The following is a 10412-nucleotide window of genomic DNA, read 5'->3' on the forward strand; positions in this document are numbered from 1 at the left end:
TTCAGTGACAGACTGCTGCATCCTAAATGCACAAAGGAGCGTTACCGCAGATCCTTCCTCCCAGCAGCTGTAAGACTTTATAACCATCACTGCTCCCAACAAAAACCACAATAGCCTACACAATGTAGGATAATATATAATATACTGTAAATAGTCCGGCCTGTTAAGGTTTAACACACAGGCACATCATGTACATTGTATATAGTGTTATTATTAGTAGTATTAAGGTTAATTATATATATTCTTAATAGTGTAAATTATTATATTTATATTTATAATAACTGCGGCTGCTGTTACACCCAAATTTCCCCTCTGTGGGACAATAAAGGCTGTTTCTTCTTCTTCTTCTTAAAGTGCAAGATCAAAGTTACAGGAGCAGCTGAAGGACAAAAAGCTGTGATCATTAAAGAACTTTGAGCTTGTCGTGTATTTTTATCATTCGACATCAGTATTTTCTATCAATATTTTTCTATCATGTATTGTTATATATATTAATCACACACTCTAATTAATGGTCACATTATATATTATTTGTCACTTATATTGTCACTCACACACTGGAACACTGCATAGGTGGGTGGAAAAGGGCTGAGGGCTGCTCTGCCCTAGGCCTGGGATTTTTCCATTGGAAGTAATGCTAGCCCCCACCTTTGTGAGGAGCTTCACCTTTTACACAGTGCACTTTTGACCCAGCTTCTCCCGAGGGGAGGGCGAGTAGCGAGGAGTGTGTCCTGGAAGGGAGGGGTAGAGGCGCACCTGGACTTTGGGAGGTGTTTTCCGTGGGAAAGTTGGGTGTCTTGCTAGCCCCCGAGAACAATTCATAAAACTGTTGTCTAAGGAGCATCTTAATATGTCCCCTCCGCCTGATAACAGCTGGAGGAGGTGTGAGGTTGGTCTATAAAAGGCAGAGGCAAAGTTGGGAGGGAGCGCACTTCTTTGCACTTCCTCTCCTGTGTTTCAATACAAACGTTGGTAGTGATGTTGGATCGATGCTTTAGTTTGTTTCTCCTCTAAGTTCACTTGGTTTCCTCCAGGAAAAAGCAGCTCTCTCTCTGTGCTCCGCTCCAACCACGCAGCCGCACTTTGCTCCGCCCCCTCCTTCCTGCTCTGCTGTGGTTTGTTGCTGCGCGGTCACGTGACTCCGCTGCGCTCAGATATCACGTTTGCTGGAAATTCTCTGCAACAGCAGCAACTTATAAAGACACGAAAAAGAGCAACAAAGAAACAAAGAGGAGGGAAATCATCATCAATTCATATTAATCATCAATAACCTGAGTAAATACAAACTGCACTTTTTCAATCATTTCATGCATTAAGGGAACAAAGTCATCCAAACCTACCTGCCCTGTGGGAAAAACTCATTTCCCCTCGTCTTCAATGATCAATGAACTGTGATGAAGCAGATTGTTGGAAAGCTGACTTCAGTCTCACTGCCACACTCAGGCCTGATTACTGCAGAGCTGCTCAATCACGAAGGCCCTTAAACACAAGCTGTGTGACAAAGTCAAGCAGCTCAAAGATGTCAGGAAGCAAAAAAGGAGCTTCCAAGACAAAGAAAGAAGCTGAAAGGAACCAATGCAGACACAAATGAGCCTCTGACAAAGAAACATGCAGACACAACACCCCAAGCACCAATACTAAGGAGACAAAACCACATTCAATCAACATGGATCAAAGTGCAAGATCAAAGTTACAGGAGCAGCTGAAGGACAAAAAGCTGTGATCATTAAAGAACTTTGAGCTTTGGACAAATATCACAAATGTTCACAATTATGAGAGCTTCATCCAAACCATCATTTCCCATCAGGAAGCCACAACAGTCTACTATCCATATAACAATGTAACAATAATCACTTTGCTCCTCCCAGGGCACCACCACCACCTTTAATCACCTTATCATTCCAAACAACACTTACGTGCTACATCCAAGCCTGATTCTGTTTGTTGAGTCTACGTTTGTTTTAAGAGAAGATGAGTCCCACCTGCTGCAACATCAGTACAAACCACACATTCTGCATCAGCACCCATTATGTACGTGCTGGTCATGTGCGTCCTCATGCACGTGTGTATCACTATCTGACACGATGCCACTGGTCAGCTGTGGCTCCTCCTAGTGGGTTGTGTTTTCGGTGCAATGGCATATAAGGAAATGTCCTATGTTTATTTCTTCAGCCACATCACCGCTGCATCTTCACCTTAACCAACGCCGATTTCATAAGTATGTCACTAGATGAGCAACACAATGAACCTGAACACAATAAGAGATGTTGAGAGACTGAGTTTAAATTAGAATACAAAACCCTTACTGGATAGGTGTATACAGTTAAACTTACTGGTGTGAAAGTAATGATGTGTGTGATTTCTAGCAAGCAGAAAATAATTCAGAGGTTAATCTTTTTTTATTCAGTGCTCATACTCATGCTCAGCTTTTCAGTATGTCAGAAAATGTCTTTTGTTTTGATGATGTTACACATGCTTGGAAGAGAAAATAAAATGGCGCGTCTGTGTGTATTACAACAAATGTACTGTTACATAAATAAATAATATTAAGTTATATATATATATATAAAACCTAATATTATATTAATATTAATATATTAATATATATAATATTAATATATATTAATTAATATTAATATATATATATTACATTTGATATTCTTTTTTTTTTAGATGTTGATACATGCAAAGAGGGTTCACGTGTCTCATCCCCATCACATGTACAGACCCCCCTAACTCCCCTTCTTCTTCAGCTCCTGCATCTCTACAATGACCTGATGAGGATCTGACGGAGCGCAGTGTGAAGGCCGTTAAGCTCACCACACTACGCCTATTATCTAAAGTCCTGGATACACACCTTAAAGAAAGGTGTCACAAATGCCAAATCAATCACCGTATCAACGATCAACACAACTGTTTGCATGGGTTGTCTTATTTCTTCTACCGTGATCATCACGATGAGGTGATGAAAACACTGAGGATGGATCGCTTCATACCAGCCATACGACTCTTCTTGTGGCGATACACGTAAGGATTTCACATGGATCATTAAACATTAACATGACAACACATGAGCTGTTCTGCTCTTTGATTTGAGAGTTTAATTATGACAATACACCCACAGAGCTTGTTGTAGCACTTGTGTCACTATCAGACAGATGTATGAGCTACTGGACCAGTTCTAGGTTCGCAGGAGCGGTGGAGCAAAGCACAGTGAAGAGACCAGAACCAGAGACCCTTAAATGGAAAGCCGGCACTTTTAATAAAACAAAAAGCATTAAACAGAAACATTCACAACTAACGTCAAATAGACCGCACTTAGCTCAGGATCCTTATTGAGTATGAATAGAATCCACTTTAACACAACAACAGCATGAAATATAACAGTGTTCAATATAATAACTTGGATTCAGTCCAACAGTTCAGATTGATTCAGTTCAGTTCAATAGTTCGATTGATTCAGTTCAGTTCAATAGTTCGATTTAGTTCAGAAAGGGGGAAATCCAGAATCCTGCTACCATAAAGCAGCAAACAGGAGCACACAAAACTGTCTCTCTCTATGAGCGATATCAAACCGTATTCTGTTGATCCGGTTGCTGCCTGTCTTTAAGCTCGAGTCTCATGGGTCAGGCTTGCCATCCAATATCCTGTGTGTGTGCGGGTCGTCTGCAGCCACCACATGAAGAAAAGGGAGAGGGAGATCCAGGCCTCATCCGACACCCAGAAAGCTCTTCCCGACAACTGAAGCACACACTAAAAAACCTGGCCAAAACTTCTCTGGTTATTGTTCCTAGGCTCTCAATAGTCACTGATTTCCCTTTGGATCAGAAAACCTCCGTATTTCCAGGGAAAATGTTCTTGATGCACACAGCTACATCACCTCTCTGGTATCGCTGACTGTTTTTCCCTCCAACACTATGCTCACGGGAAGAGGGGGGAAGGGCACGTTAAAGGGGGCATACCCACAACTCACTTTTTGTTTGGTGAACTTAATACTAATGTTTGAACCTTCTTTTACAAGTTATTTGCAACATAAATCATATAATTAAAACTTAATATTTAATGTAATTTAGTGTGACAATTTTCTATTGCATTACTGCAATATTTGTAACCTGGGTTACATTGTCATGATGGAAAACTAGTGGCAAACATAGATTATGTGTGTGATGCATTCTCTGTATTTTGCTTTTTTATGCTGTTGAAATAAAAACCCGTGTTAACCCACAATCTAGTCATGCATGTATCACAGTGATCACAGAAAAACAGTGTGCATAAAATAATCCATCATGTACAGGAAAGCATGAACAAAAACCATCACATCCTACTAAAGGAGACTGTGTCACTTCAAAATATATTTAATCACCTTATCATTCAAAACAATACTTACATGCTATATCCAAGCAAAACTGTGGTTAAAGCAGTAGGTGTGTATTTTCCTCTCTAAGGGGACAAAAGAGTTCTTACAGCTCTCCTGTATTTCTGTTATCACATCTGCATTTCCGTCAAACAGCAGCTGCCACTATTTTGCAGCCACAAAGACAAAGAGACCAAAGGGATCTGCACTCACATGAGCTCCATTAGGTGATCTAAGTCCCCACAGCCACACATACACTTTGACAATCAACCCAGTATCAGAGTCTGAGCTACTTTAGTTTGTGTTTTAAAGTCCAAAGTTAAAACTTCTGAATACCCTGCTTGTTTTTATTCAATAATCCCTTTGGCTCTGTCAAAGCATTATTGCAGCAGCTTCTTCACATCCTTTTCTAAGTGTGTTATAAGTTTGACTCAATAAAGTCAGAACAGAAAGTGAAACAGCTTTAAAACATCACAGGTTAAGAATAGTATCACCTGTATAGTGTACAGCCTAATAATCAGCTAAAAAACCAAAGTCTCTGTCATGTGAGGTGTAAAATGTTTTTATTCATAAAGAAAAGGCCTCACAGTCACACACACATTGATGATGCATCCTAACTAGCAGGGTCTGAGCTACTTTGGTTTCTCCACAGTTTGATGGTTAAGCCTATCTTTGCGTAGGATAAATAAACCTAAACTACTTTTTCACTAAATTAGGATGATCATCGGATATTTTTTCCTGAAAGGATCTGTACCAGCTTTCAGCACCATAGCAAATATCCTCTAACTGCTGCCAACAGAAAGAGTCTGAAGTCAGAACAGAAAGACACGGTGGAAACATCACAACTTAAAACACTGTTTTTCTGCAGCGCACTAAAACTGAGCCTGATCTTCTTCTTGTTCTCGGTCATGATGTGTTTGCTTTAATAAAAATCCTTTTGTTTGCAAGTCAAAATGACACATTGGCCATAAAGCAAACTTCTATACTTTTCTCATTAACACAGTTTCTATGGCATAAAGAAACATTTTTGCTCATCAGAGCCACATATCACTCATTTCACAGCAGAGCAGACCAATAGTCTGCTGCACACAGAGAGTTTTAGAGCTCCTGTAATGTAGCGGCCCACAAACATTGGGTCAGGCCTGAGGAATCTGCTGCCATGGGTTAGGGTTAGGGTTAGGGTTAGGGTTAGGGTTAACCCTAACCCAGCCATGGCTCTTATGAAAAAGAGCAGAGTGAGGAGCCAGAGTCTGTACAAACTGAGCTGTCCTCACTACTTTGCAAAACAACAACAGACAAATACAGGTGCCTAATTAACCACAGACCTTAAGCGCCTTGAGGTGGATGTTTGTTGTGATTTGGCTCTATATTAATAAAATTGAATTGAATTGAATTGAATTGAATTGAATTGAATTGAATTGAATTGAATTGAATTGAATTGAATTGAACCTTAATAAAGTCTGAGCTGTTCAAAGATAGAGTTGTATTTTTATTTTTTCCTCTCAGCACACTTACATGAGACTTCAGGGTTACAGAAAACAAACTAAAGCTAAATCAGGAGTTCAAACTAGAGGTTTAAAAGCATTTAAAACAGTGTTTTTCAACCAGTGTGCCGTGGGAGATCGTCAGGTGTGCCTCGGGAAATTATCCAGTTTCACGTAATATGCCACGAGTGTCTCTGCTGTAGTTGTGACTGGAGCATAATCATGTAATACTCTTCCATATCACTAGACTAGATAGCAGCAGGTAGCAAATTGCATTGTACACAGAGACAAGAGAATAAAGCAGTGTTTCCATACGGAACGACTCACCGCGATTTGACGGCATCTCCATTAGAATCAGGTACACTTTGCTGGTCCTTTTTCCGTACTCACTAACCCGAGGTTCTAAGCGATCCAAGGCGATACAAAAATATGACGCGGAGTACAGCATGCCACTGATTGGCCAGGGAGTATCGTCACTAGCAGAGGCGAGAGAGCGACTCCTTCACCACAACCGTTTTTAAAACCCAACAGCAACAAACTGGAGGCGCAAAGCACCGGCTGAATGCCCAGACCGACAGTTTACAGCGGTAGTTTTGCAACATGAGAGCCATCTGAAACGCACACACAGCATACTTATTATAACACTATACTGCCGGGCGATCGCCGCTACCGGCCGAACAGCTGGTTAGCACAGAGCCTGAGGAGCGGCTGATCAAAGGAACTTTGAGTTACTGTACTATCGGAAAAATTCAAACGGTTTCTGAAAGCTGAGAAACTGCACTTCACAATAGGGTATTATTACGGCGTTATTACGCAAATTGTTGCCACAACTCCGCGAACGGCGGCACTTTTGAAGTACACTGAGCCGATTATGACATGTTCGGTGGTATAGGGTTGATAACCTTCATCCATTAAAACACTGTACGGGGACTTATGTATGATGATGATATTAAACTGGCATTAGCTGTGAGCTTGCCTCTATCTCATGTATTGTTGTGTTGTGTTATTCCTGGTAATAGAATGAGACAGAATTAGAGTTTGCAAAACACTGAAGTTTTCTACTATAAGACCACATTGTTGTGGCATTTGTTATGTTCAAGCTGTGTTTTTGAAGTCGACGTTAAGTGCACTTTTTATTTGAAAGATATATATTATATGATTAAAGTTCTTTTTTGTGTTTATTTGATTCCTATTCAAGACACTTTGATAAGAATGACTATATTGTTAATAGTTACACTGGATCATCTCTGCAACAGGAAGAGGAAATATGAGCGCACAGAATGAGCAGCGACTCACAATGTGACCAACATTGAATGTGACTTTATGGGCTTCCTGCTCCTTTTTCTCTCCAATGACAGCCTCAGTGATGAAGGCAGATGTTCCTGCTGCTGCTCTGCTTTTATATGAGCTGCATGAAACAACACTGCAACAACACGCTGGACAAACATCTAAGAGTCCATCTTCAGGACTTTGGAGTTTCCTTCACTCTCCTTCACTCCTTTCCTTCACCTCATGACGTTTTCCATCCACATGAAGGTAAAGTGATCAGGAAAAGGAGGAAGGACGGATTTGGACTCATTTCTTTGGTAGCTCAGACTCGACTCTGGAGCGCCCCCTGCTGCGCTCCCGGCTCAATCGCAGCCACTTCCTGTTCAGTGGGATTGACCGGAAGTGGGATGTGTCTGCCTTGAAGCGCGCATGTGTGTGCTCGCTGACTTCTTTGTGTGTTTGGAAAGAGTTGCAGCTTCATCCCGCAGCTTGTCATCTAAAGGTAAGCAGGAGCTAACTTTAATGTGAGTTCAGTTAATCTGGAGCTGAGCTCCTGAATGAGGTCTTCTGCTGCTCTCCTCGGTGTCTGTTCACTTTATTGTGAACACGCTGAGAGGAGAGTGAGAGAGTGTTTGGAGACAAACGCCAGCTAATCATTAGCTCAGCATGCTGGGAGAAGGTGGAGCAGAAACTCTGTTTTTCTGCCTGCTCCAAACCTCTACAGCCTCATTTCTATTTGAAGGGAGAACAGGAAATGGATGAGAGCGATCTGCTGCAGTATCAGGGTCACAATAAACTTTATTGTCCAGCTGCTGTGATGAACACGTGAGAGGAAGTGAACTCCTAAAATGATGTTCAGAGAGCAGCTGGGCGGTGAGGGGAGAGAAAAGAGGAGCATAGAGATCCCAGCAGCAACACACAGGACAAAACACAAAGTGCAGGAGACAAAAAGCTAAAGACACGCAGCAGCGACCGCGCTCACTGCAGCTACACCTGGCTGCAAAATACTGTGCGCATCTACATCGTTATGAACGATTGAGTGTGTGGAAGTGAGGACTTCACGGTGCCTTTAGGCGCACCTCGGAAACTCAACAATCTTAAATCTAAAATCCATGGAGATTTATTTTAACTTTACCTTTGTTAACAGAAACACACCTGTAGTCACTTTATCATTCCTTTTGATGCTCCCTTTGAATGTTTCAGTACAAACATTGTAACAGTAAAATAGGTTGTAGAAGTATATGTTTTATATTTATTTATAGTCTAATTATAGTTACATTTCTAGAAAGGCACAAGTCAGGTTATGGTGTAGAGTTTCAGTACGGTTTGTAGTTACCATATACCTACAGTACAAATTTAACACAGCAGTGTGTATCCATTGTTAAGCATGTGTATTGTTTGTGTAGCTGTTGGCCCTTTTCCATTAGTGCCTACTCTGCTCGGTTTTTAGGGTTTTCCATCAGATGGTAGTACCTGGTATCAGGTAGTTTTTCAGCACCTACTCAGCCAGGGTTCCAGTTGGTTTAGTTCAGCTGAAGATGTGATGTCAGTAGACTGCATGTCAGACCGTGATGTCACTAGATGAGTCATGAGAACGACTCTATAACGCGAATCATAAACCAAGGCAGCAACGAGGGAATTGGCTCCACACTAACCAACACAGACTTTTTTGTGCTCGGTGGCTGACAACAGAATCTAGAGCTAGCTCATTGAAGTCACCTTTGTGTTGGTGTTACACACAAATGAATCACAGGACTTTCAGGCTGCTTTGCTAACGCGGTACTCAAATGTAATCAAAAACAAACAAAACTGAGTAGACTCAAGTCAATTAGGTAGTTGTAGAAAACAACTACCTAATTGGGTCAGATTGACTTAGAATTCATCATCAGAAAGTCAGTGTGAGTCTGTGTGCACCTGCCAGCTTTTTATGACCGCACTGACTCCTCTGCAGAGACTTTATGGATGCACCAACTACACATGCGCCCCAGGTGGTGAACCTGATGAAGCAGAACAGGAGGAGCTACTCGGCTGTGGTGTCTTCAGTTGTCTTTGTTCCCAGCAGAGTAGAATCCAAAGCTCACTCTCAGCTCTCCTTCCAGGAACAATGATGCTGATTTTCTGTTGTTTTTCACTTTGTGCTTAAAGTCTCATGAGGTTCAAATGGAGCACCAAACTGCAGTTTCTCAGCAACTGGAGACTGACTGAAGACATTTAGTCTGAGTGGATCTGAACTTTCCTTCTTGATGGTTTCCATCTTGCTTTGACTGCAGCTGCAACAACACTGATTCCAGCAGAATGTGTAAAAAGCATTTTGACAGACACACAAAGCTGGACAGCTTTTGTTCTGAGGGTTTGGAGAGAGTCTGTCTCTGTGTGTGTCTGCATTCACTTTGTTCCTTTGATAGAAAATCACTGTGCAGATGTTGATTCCTGCACTGACTGATGTTCTTCAGCCTGTAGAAACCATCCTGTAGCTGCTGGAACAAATGAATCTTCTAAATGTTGCTGTGCTCAGGTTTTTGTTTGCTCTGCTTCTTTTTGTCAGGGACCAAATACAAACAGTCTTCTCATTGATGTCAGCACATGAACAGGGACTCCAACCACAAACCTGTGGGTTACTAGTCGGCTGTTCAGACCTTCTGTCTTTGTTTCAAACAAGTTTCCCACCTACTGTTTCTAGATGCCCACCCTAAAATAGCCGGCCAGAACCGGCCGTATCCCACAAAAGTGTATCAATCCAAATCCAGCCTTAAAGGGCTCATTCCCCCAAACAGTGCAGTGTGGTAGCTTCTAATACCAGAGGTGGGAAGTAACGAAGTACTAATACTTCGTTACTGTACTTAAGTAGATTTTTTAGGTACCTGTACTTTACTTGAGTATTTATTTTTCTGAGTACTTTTTACTTTTACTCCCTACATTTTTACACAAGTATCGGTACTTTCTACTTCTTACATTTTCAAAACAGACTCGTTACTTTTTAACACGTCAGGGAGAAGTTTGCGTTTCCGGTCAGTGCGCCGTCAGTCATCAAACGATCTGAGCCTAAACGGAGGAATATTAACATATAAGAGACAATCGTACTGGCGTATCCTCCATCACCGGGGCTTATCGGGTACAAAGGGATTAAATACACAAACCCATATAATTAATGTCTCATTTATAGCGCTATAATCAGGGGTCACAGCGGGCCGGACCGAGTCCGTAAGTTGTGCTCGCGGGACATAAACAGCTTAGCTAGCGCTACTGAAGAGGAGCGAGCATGAAGGGAGTAACGTGTGGCAGGTAAATGCAACGTTTTTAAATGC

This window comes from Archocentrus centrarchus, unplaced genomic scaffold (assembly GCF_007364275.1).
Source record: "Archocentrus centrarchus isolate MPI-CPG fArcCen1 unplaced genomic scaffold, fArcCen1 scaffold_24_ctg1, whole genome shotgun sequence".
NCBI classification, from domain to species: Eukaryota; Metazoa; Chordata; class Actinopteri; order Cichliformes; family Cichlidae; genus Archocentrus; species Archocentrus centrarchus.